This window comes from Lactuca virosa, chromosome 4, assembly GCF_052849685.1.
Source record: "Lactuca virosa cultivar CGN04683 chromosome 4, Lactuca_virosa_CGN04683_v6, whole genome shotgun sequence".
Classification (NCBI taxonomy): domain Eukaryota; kingdom Viridiplantae; phylum Streptophyta; class Magnoliopsida; order Asterales; family Asteraceae; genus Lactuca; species Lactuca virosa.
The window spans coordinates 214,445,326-214,455,269 of NC_136429.1; positions in this window are offsets into that span (position 1 = coordinate 214,445,326).

The window sequence follows — 9,944 nt, forward strand, 5'->3', positions numbered from 1 at the left end:
GAAGAAGAAGAAGAGAACCCAGTGGTCCCAGTAGAAGAAGACCCCGAGGAGAGTTCTGAGGAAGAGAACGAAGAGGAAGTCCAAGAAGACTCTGACTCAGATGCCGAGGTCTATAATCCACCTCAAGTTGCCCAAAATCCTAACCCTCGACAAGATTTTCAAGGCCCGACGCCTCTGTGGACAGTAAACTTGGGAAGGTGGAGCCACGAACATGGATAACCACCTCCTTATAATGGAGACCGAATCTTCTACAACTTGAGCAATGAAGGCTCAGCAGACAGAGTCCTTCCTATCTTGGTTCGTCGTGTTGTTCGCAATACTGAACAAGGAAGAGCGACCGTCGACCAAGTCATGGAAATCTGGGCTAACTCAGGAGTCAACACAGTTCGTCTCCACCATCTGACCGATGACCAGGAGTTAACCAGGACTCACACTGACGCACTATAGATGGAACTGAATGCCAGTCGATCCGAAGTTAGAGAACTTCGACAGGGCCAAGTTGCATTGGAAAGGCGTGTGTATGAAACAGAAAATCAACTGGCTGAGTCCAGGGAAGAATCTAGTACCAACCAGAACAACACTCCTCGAAAGTAGAGCATACTCTACTTAAACTTTTGGATATAGATTAGGTCTACTTTTAGACTCTAGTATTATTTTCCCTGTTTATATCTAGGCTTTGAACTTTCCGTTTCGTTAGGTCTTTATGCTGTCAAAAGTTTTCCCTGTGTTGGTATGTTGTAGACCTACTTCAAGGTCAAATTTTCCTGAACTCTATACATCTATAATACAAATGATATTGACAGACATCCAATCCTCTTGAAAAATGTTTATCCAAATTCTTTCATCTTTCGAGTGGTAGACCTCTGTTGCAAACACTTCATCAATTACATGTTGAACTATGGTGTATTAGTTCAAGGAACACTCTCGTTATTCTCACTATTGACATATTACAATTATCTTCATCTTTGTAAAATTATAGTTGAAAGATGCCTCCTCATAGATGAAGCAGACGTAATCCACCAATAACTCCAACTCAACCACCACCTCCGCACAATTAGATCCTGTAGTTTTTCAAGATGCAGTGACCACGACTGTAACGACATCCTTAACTCAGATCAACGCTAGCGGTACTAGCGAAGGTGGAACGGGTACTAACTCCACCCAAGGTGATAGTCACGGGCACCCTAGGGAGTGTTCATGCAAAGACTTCACCAACTGCAAACCCAAAGCCTTTAACGGTACCGGTGGAATCATTGCTCTATCGCAATGTATAGAGAAAACGGAGTCTATATTTGAGATTTGCTCCTGCCCAGAAGGAAGCAAAGTAAAAGTTGCTTCCTGCACCTTCTCAGACAGGGCCCTCACATGGTGGAATGGCCATGTCAATTCAATTACTCTCATAGTGGCTAACTCCATGGGCTGGGAAGCACTGAAGAATCTGATGGTAGGAGAATACTACTCGAGGGGAGAAGTTCAGAAACTCGAGCATGAAATTTGGAGCCTGGCCATGAAAGGCTGTGACATAGTAGCCTACACGGCTAGGTTCAGTGATCTAGTGGCTCTATGTCCGGGGATGGTCTACACTGAAGCCAAGAAGATTAAGAGGTACATTTGGGGACTAGTACCTCCATTTTAGGGGAATGTATTGTCTTCAAACCTCGCTACATTCGACAGTGCCAAACGATTGGCACATCGACTCATTGACCATGGAGTCTGCATGCCAACAACAACCCCTGTTGTCCCAGAATTGGCCAACGAAAACGACAACAAGAGGAAGTTTTGGGACAGAAAGAAGAACAAATCGGCGCAGACCTCTGCCAAGAAATAACAGACTGGGGCTGTTCATGCCGCAACAACACCTGTTGTCCCTACACCAACAAAGCAGTACGCTGGAAGTCTGCCGAAATGCAACAAGTGCACCTTCCATGACAATGGCCCCTGCCGGGAGATGCAGTGTGCTAACTGCAATAGGAAAGGGCACACGACCCGTTTCTGTAAGGCTCCGGCAAGACCAATCACCCAGGTCCTTGGTGTTGGAGTAGGCCAGTCCTGCTACGGGTGTGGTGAACTTGGACACTACAAGAGGAACTGCCCGAAAGCCGAGAATACTGGTGGAGTAGCTAGAGCACTCGCTATTGGTCATGATGAAGCCGTGGCAGACCCTACGGTGGTCATGGGTACGTTTCTCCTCGATAACTCTTATGCATGCATACTATTTGATAATGGAGTGGAGTGGAGTTTCGTGAACCAAAAATTTGCACACTTACTTAAACAACAACCACAAGCACTAAAAGAAACGTTCACTGTAGAAATGGCTAACAGTAAGATTGAGAGCACTAACGAAATATACATAGGATGCACCCTAACTCTAGATAGCTATTCATTTCAAATCGACCTCATGTGTGTCTCAATTAAAAGTTTCGACGTCATTATCGACATGGATTGGTTGAGTCTTCATCGCGCTGACATCATGTGTTTTGAGAAAGCCATTCGTCTTAATCTACCGAATAGCGAAACCCTAGTTATCTATGGCGACAAACCAGGCACGAACCTTTGAATCATCTCGAGTATTTAAGCCCAGAAGTACTTACGAAAGGAATATCATGCGTTCCTTGCTCACGTGGTAGATATGAGCCAAAAGGTGAATGACATAAAGAACATCCCAGAAGTCCACGACTTTCCTGACATCTTTCTGAAGATCTTCCAGGATTACCACCACAACGTCAAGTCGAGTTCAGAATCGATTTAATTCCAGGAGCTACCCCTATAGCCAAATCGCCTTATCGACTAGCACCAGCTGAGATGCAGGAACTATCCATTCAACTGAATGAACTGATAAGCAAGGGATTCATTAGACCAAGCTTCTCACCCTGGGGAGCATCGGTCTTGTTCGTAATGAAGAAGGATGGATCGTTCCATATGTGCATCGACTATCGCGAACTAAACAAACTTACCGTTAAGAACTGATACCCTCTAGCACGGATAGACGACTTGTTCGACTAACTACAAGGAGCGAGCTACTTTTCAAAGATTGACTTAAGATCCGAGTATCACCAGTTACGAGTTTTAGAGGAAGATGTTCCCAAAACAGCCTTCCGAACTCGTTATGGTCACTACGAGTTTGTAGTGATGCCTTCCGGATTGACCAATGCGCCCGCAGTGTTCATGGACTTAATGAACCGGGTGTGCCTTCCTTACTTAGATAATCTTGTGATCGTATTCATTGATGACATACTCATCTACTCACGCAGTAAGGAGGAACATAGTCAACACCTACGAGAGATCTTAAAAACACTACGAGCAGAGAAGCTTTATGCGAAGTTCTCTAAATGCGAATTTTGGATTCGAAGTATCAAATTCTTGGGTCACGTGGTTAGCAAAGAAGGAATTCACGTGGATCCTTCCAAAATCAAGGCCATTGAGAACTGGTCAGCACCAAAGACGCCTACGGAAATTCGTCAATTTCTAGGCCTCGCTGGCTACTATCGTAGATTCATCCAGAACTTTTCAAAGATTGCGAAACCACTTACCACATTGACGAAGAAAGGTGTGACCTTTGACTGGGAAGAGAAACAAGAAAAGGCGTTCCAAACACTTAAGCAAGCCTTATGCAGCGCACCGATATTATCCCTCCCCGAAGGGATAGAAGATTTTGTGGTATATTGCGATGCATCCAACCAAGGGCTTGGCTGTGTTCTTATGCAACGAGGAAAGGTTATCGCCTATGCGTCAAGACGGCTTAAGACGCACAAAGTCAACTACACTACTCATGATCTTGATTTAGGAGCAATGGTATTTGCTCTGAAGATCTGGAGACACTACCTGTATGGTACAAAAAGCGCTATCTTTACAGACCACAAAAGCCTCCAACATATATTCGACCAGAAGGAGCTCAACATGAGACAACGACGATGAGTTGAACTACTAAATGACTACGAATTTGAAATTCGTTATCATCCTGGTAAAGCCAATGTAGTAGCAGACGCCCTAAGTCGGAAAGAATACTCAGGTCGTAGAGTCAAGGCATTGACTATGACAATCCATTCACATATGTCCACACAAATTAAGGAGGCTCAACAGGAAGCCTTGAAACCAGAAAATGTGGCAGGAGAAACCCTAAGAGGGATGCATAAGAACTTAGAAGTCAAGGGTGACAGAGTCTTATACCTCATGGCTCGGATCTGGACACCGAAGCTCGAAAATGTGGCAGGTGAAACCCTATCTGATGGTACCCTGATCTTAGGTCTATCTTGGAGAAATAACTGGCTCCCTGAATTTGATCGAAGAGGTCGTCGATTCTGGGTAGGGGATAACGGTTCTTGATGGTAAGCTTGTTCAGCTCTCGGTAGTCGATGCACATCCGAAAGGATCCATCTTGCTTCTTTACGAATAAAATCGGGGCTCCCCAGGGTGAGGAACTTGGTTTTATGAATCCTTTGCTGATAAGTTCATTAAGTTGGCTGGATAATTCTTGCATTTCTGCCGGCGCTAAACGATAGGGAGATTTAGCTACAGGAGTAGCTCCAGGGATTAGATCGATACGGAACTCGACTTGACGCTCGGGAGGAATTCCTGGGAGATCTTCGGGGAAGACGTCAGGAAAGTTACAGACTTCGGGGATGCTCTCGAGGTCTTTAACTTTTTGCGTCTCGTCAACAACATGAGCTAGGAATGCATGGCACTCCTTCCATAGATACTTCTGGGCCTTGATGCATGAAATGATACAAAGGCTCGAACTGAGTTTATCACCGAAAATAGTGAGGGCTTCGCCAGAGGGAAGATTGAGACGGATAGCCTTCTCGTAGGAAACGATATCAGCACGATTGGGGCTTAACCAATCCATGCCGATAATGACATCGAAGCTCTTAATGGATACAGGCATAAGGTTGATGGAAAAGGAATGACCGTCTAGAGTAAGAGTACAACCTATTAATATATCGTTAGTGCTCTCCTTCTTTCCGTTAGCCATCTCGACGGTAAATGTTTCGGTTAGAGGTTGGGATTTACACTTGATTAGATGTTTGAATGCATGACTAACAAAACTTCTCTCCGCACTAGAATCGAAAAGAATGAATGCATAAGAGTTGTCAAGGAGGAACGTACCTGTAACAACGGTTTGATCAGCGACCGCTTCCTCCTGGCCCATCGCCATCAATCTTCCTGTATTACCGCCCGTTGTCGCCTTGGGGCAGTTTCTTTTGAAATTCCCAACTTCCCCACATCCATAGCAGGCTTGGCTGGCACCCGCACCAGGACTCGGATTAGTTGGTTGGGCTGGTGCCCTGCAGTATCGGGTCATGTGTCCCTTCCTTCCATAATTGTTGCAATTCAACTCACGGCAGGGTCCGTGATGATGGAAGGTACACTTGTTGCACAAAGGTAGTTTCCCTGAATAACCACCGGTAGGAGCTTGGGTGGTCGGAGCAGCAGTGGGAGCAGGAGTAGGAGTAGTAGCAGCGTGGACTGCCACTGTTTGTTCCTTCTTGGAGGGCTCCTGAGGAGACTGGACCTTGCGTTTGTTCCAAAATTTCTTCTTCTTCTCACCACTCTCCTTTTGTGGCTCGGCGACCGCTGATGCCTCGTCCAGATCGATCCCATGATCGATCAGAGTCTGTGCCAGATTGTGACAACCGTCAAAATTCGAGTCGGTTCTAGATTTGAATAAACTTAGTTGCACATATAGGCACGACACATAATAGACTTAGTAACTAGAAGCTAAGTTATAACCTACTAGAAACTTGGAAACAAGTAGGATCGGATGATAGTGTACTTAGATTTCACATTGATATGTGAATTCTACTACTACTTAACTGTAGTGACTATCCATATTTGGGTCACTCTTTGACTCAAACACCTTTTCATGAATCATATACACACATTATGCACTTGACCTAGCAGTAGAAATTAGGTTGGAGCCTCATAGAAACTTAAGTCAGAGTTGAAAACTATGACTAGTATACTTGATTCCTCAATTTCGTTTGAATCTCGAAACCACTACATAGAATGCCAATAAACCGATAAAATAAGTTACAAATATTATTTATAACTATAAAAGAGTTATAATACCATAAGATAAATTGAAGTCTAAAAGATTCTATTGATTTTGATATCTAAAGATTTATTAATTCTCAAAACCCTAAAAACCCTAAAACCTAAATTTTATAAAATTTGACATCAAGAATTCTATAAAAATAGTTATGAAACTCATAATATTATCCTAAAACAATTAAATTCAGGGAAATATAATCAAGGAAAATAAAATTTAACTCATTAACATTTACCCTTAATTTATAAATCAAAAATCAAGGTTTTATGAATAAAAACTTGATTTTAGTGCACATTTTATATAAAAATTGAGATATTTTATAAAAGAACTTAAATTTTATAAAAGAAAATGAATGAGAAAGGGGTATTATACTAAAAAATTCGGATCCCTCTCTCCCCATATCTCTCTCTCACACTCTCATTCTCCAACACACACACATCTCTCTTCTTTCTCTCTCTAGAAAACTCTCTCTACCTTCTCTCTAATTTTTCTCTCCAAACACCACTCCATTCTCTCTTCCTCCCTCTAAGAACCATGAAATTTTCCAGAAAACAAACCCAAGAACACTCCTCAAACTCGAAATCTTCATCATCTTGTGGTATTCTTGAAGGTAAAATCGATTTCTACTTCACTTTTCCTTCAAGTTTTGCTCTTTTTCTTACACTTTCTCCTTCTTCATCTTCTTCAAACTTGTTTTATTTTTGTTAAAATGGTTTTTAGAACATGATGGATGTGTTTTAACACCATGCATGTATGATAAACAAGGTTGCATGTTCATGATCTTAGTGCAAAAATCGATTTTAAGGATTAAAACATCAAACTCAAGTTAAGAGTTTTTGAGAAACAAAATTTTGTTCATAAATGCATGTATACATTTTGATAAGTTTTAATCTTTTGATCTCTGGAAACATGACTAAAATATGAGTTTATCATGATATATTTAAAATACTTCAAAAGATTTACTCAAGGAAATGATGAAAACTCACTTTTCTAACCAATCATCATGAATGCAATCTGCCAGATTTCTTTACCTGACTTTAAACTGTCATATCTCACTCATTTCTTAACCAAAATTCGTGATTCTTTTTCTGCAATATAATATTTTGAGTTAGCTTTCACACCCATCTGACCTCACTGGAAAATTCAAATATTTCGATTTTTACCAATTTTTACAAAATTGTTGCTCAAACAGCACTTTCCTTATGAACATTTGTTTTGTGTTGCATGTTCAAAGGACTTATTCATCACTAAAAGTCATTCAAAAATTATTTGAACTCTTAATATCATGTATTAATAGGTACAAAAAGATCTTGATTCAAAAGTCTTTGTAACATGTTGCAAAAATTATCATAGTAACATCAATAATCTTTACATAAATCACAAGAACCAAGTTTTCTTTATAATTTATTGAGCCTTTAGGCATGGTTTTCAACATCAAAAATAAGAAAACAATTTTTCATTGTTATTAAATTGTATGAAGATGCATTCTGGAAATTTTCAGCTCAATATATATTTTCTTTATTTTTATATGAAAATAATAAGAAAATAGAGTGTTAAATCATATAAAATACTTACACTAGTAAATAAGTTCTGGAAAAATTCTTGGATGATCCTTTAAGTTAATAAACATTCCCCATGAAGTTTCAATGACTTTTGTTACTGTTTAGTATGGTTTTTACTTTTCTTTTTATTTAGCTCTAATAAATCATAAAACCACTTTAGGGAATGTGAAAATATTATTTCTTATTTGTCGCAGCTTGTACCCTGCATTTAAGACTCAGAAAAATATTTTGGGAATTTTTCAAAATGTATATCTATTTTTCCATGATTTTTGTGTTTATAATGGATTAAAAACAGGAAAAATAGTTTTATTCATCCAAAATTAATAAAAATTTACCAGAAACTCTTATAATATGTTAGGATGATAAACAAAATTTTTGATGATTTTTATCTTCTGTATGCTATTTTTCTTCTATTTTCCCAAAATTTAATACACTTAAATGTACAAAAATCATAAAAATTGTGTTAAACTTTTTGAAAACACATATTAATAATTTTCCCAGATTATGTACACTGTAAAACAGTTACACAAAAATTATAAGAATTTTTCATGATAATTTACTATTTTTCCATGATTTTATGATTATTCAAGGAATTAAATGGTGAAAAATAGTTAGACAAATCAAAAATTCAAGAAAATTTATCTTAAAGTCTTTGACTTCAATTAAAACTGAAATACAAAGTTTGGGAAATTTAGAACTAAATTGATTTAGTTTTTGAATATTTAATCATTAGAACACTTCTTAAAATGTTAAATATTAACATTTCAATAATGAGAATTTTCCACTTAAATTGTTATATAACAATTGATCCATTGAAATTTAATTTTCACAGAAAAATGTTTGTAACTTATCAATATTAAATTTTGACACAATATTGGCATAATTCTATTGTAGTAGTAAGTATACTAGTATTAGATTTCGATTAGAGACTCACTAGCGAATACCATTATTGTAGGAATCGGTAATGGTACTCGTGGAACGTAGTTCAAGGCACCATTTGCATCATCTCAATGTATTGTGAGTATTCACCACTCCCCTATTTTCGGTTTTTAAATGTTTTGGGGTGGAAAAGCATGTCCTAAACTATTTATGTTCGTTGTATTTAATTGACTCGTATAAACTTGGTTGCTATATTTTGCATATTGTGAGTATTCACGCACTCCCCTATTTTCAGTTTTTATGTTTTGGGGTGGAAAAGCATGTCCCGAAAAACTATTTTTTGAATGTTGTATTTAAATTGATTTGTATCAAACATGATTGCTATTTTATTGCTATGTCTCTCTATGTATGTCTATGCAACACGGAAGATGAGAACTTATCGTACTAAGGCCCTTCCCTTATCTCTAACCATTAACTCTTTGAGCCAATGGTCATTATGGATAGCGCTATTAGGAATTGACAACTCCTCACTCGCCCTATTGCTGGAGTGCATGATACCATATTCATCTATGGAACGATAAGCATAGATCTTGATAGGGCTTCAATCATAGGTTTGGTTGAGACTCATTGTTTGCTCATACACATACAAACTCGTTTCTCGTTATAGCAATAAACTTGTTTATTAATTATAGCAATGAACTTTGTTTCTCATTACAACAACGAACTTTTATTACTGAAAACTTATATACATGTTTTAGCAATGAAATTGTTTGCTCCTTGTAGCAACGAAATTGATTGCTCATTTTAGCAATGAAACTTGTTTACTCGTTTGAGTAACGAACTTTATCTTCCATGAGAATATGAATGTTGCATCTTATTTGGGCAACATACCTTATCTCTCATGATGACAAAGAACTTTGTTTTTACAAACTTATTTACTCATTTTAACAATATACTTTTATTATTGGAAACTTTTATCAAAACTTTGATTTCAATTCATGGAACCAATATTATTTTGTTTATCTGTGAGTACTCACCAACTATTTTTATAGTTGACGCTCGTTTTACATGCTTTTTCAGGAATCATCGAGTAAGTGGTACTTAGGGACACTTCACTTTTAGGAGCATTCGCATGTGTTGTATTTCAATTTACATTGTAATTTCTTTTAAAAGTTGTTCAAACCCATTGTGAATTTGTAATGATTTTTAATACTATGGTTGGTGTTGTCTTTTAACTTTTGCGATGAAACCCTTTGTACTGCCACGCCCTGGGTTTCCGCTTTAGCGGGGTGTGACAGGAAATGGTATTAGAGCCGAAGGTTATAGAGAATACCGGTTTTCCTTTGGAGAACCACAACTATAGCCAAAAATTTTCTAAGCGTTTTTAAAATACTGAACATACTACTAGTATAACTAATTCGAGTACGCATTATCAGACTTTAATTAAGTATAGCCTG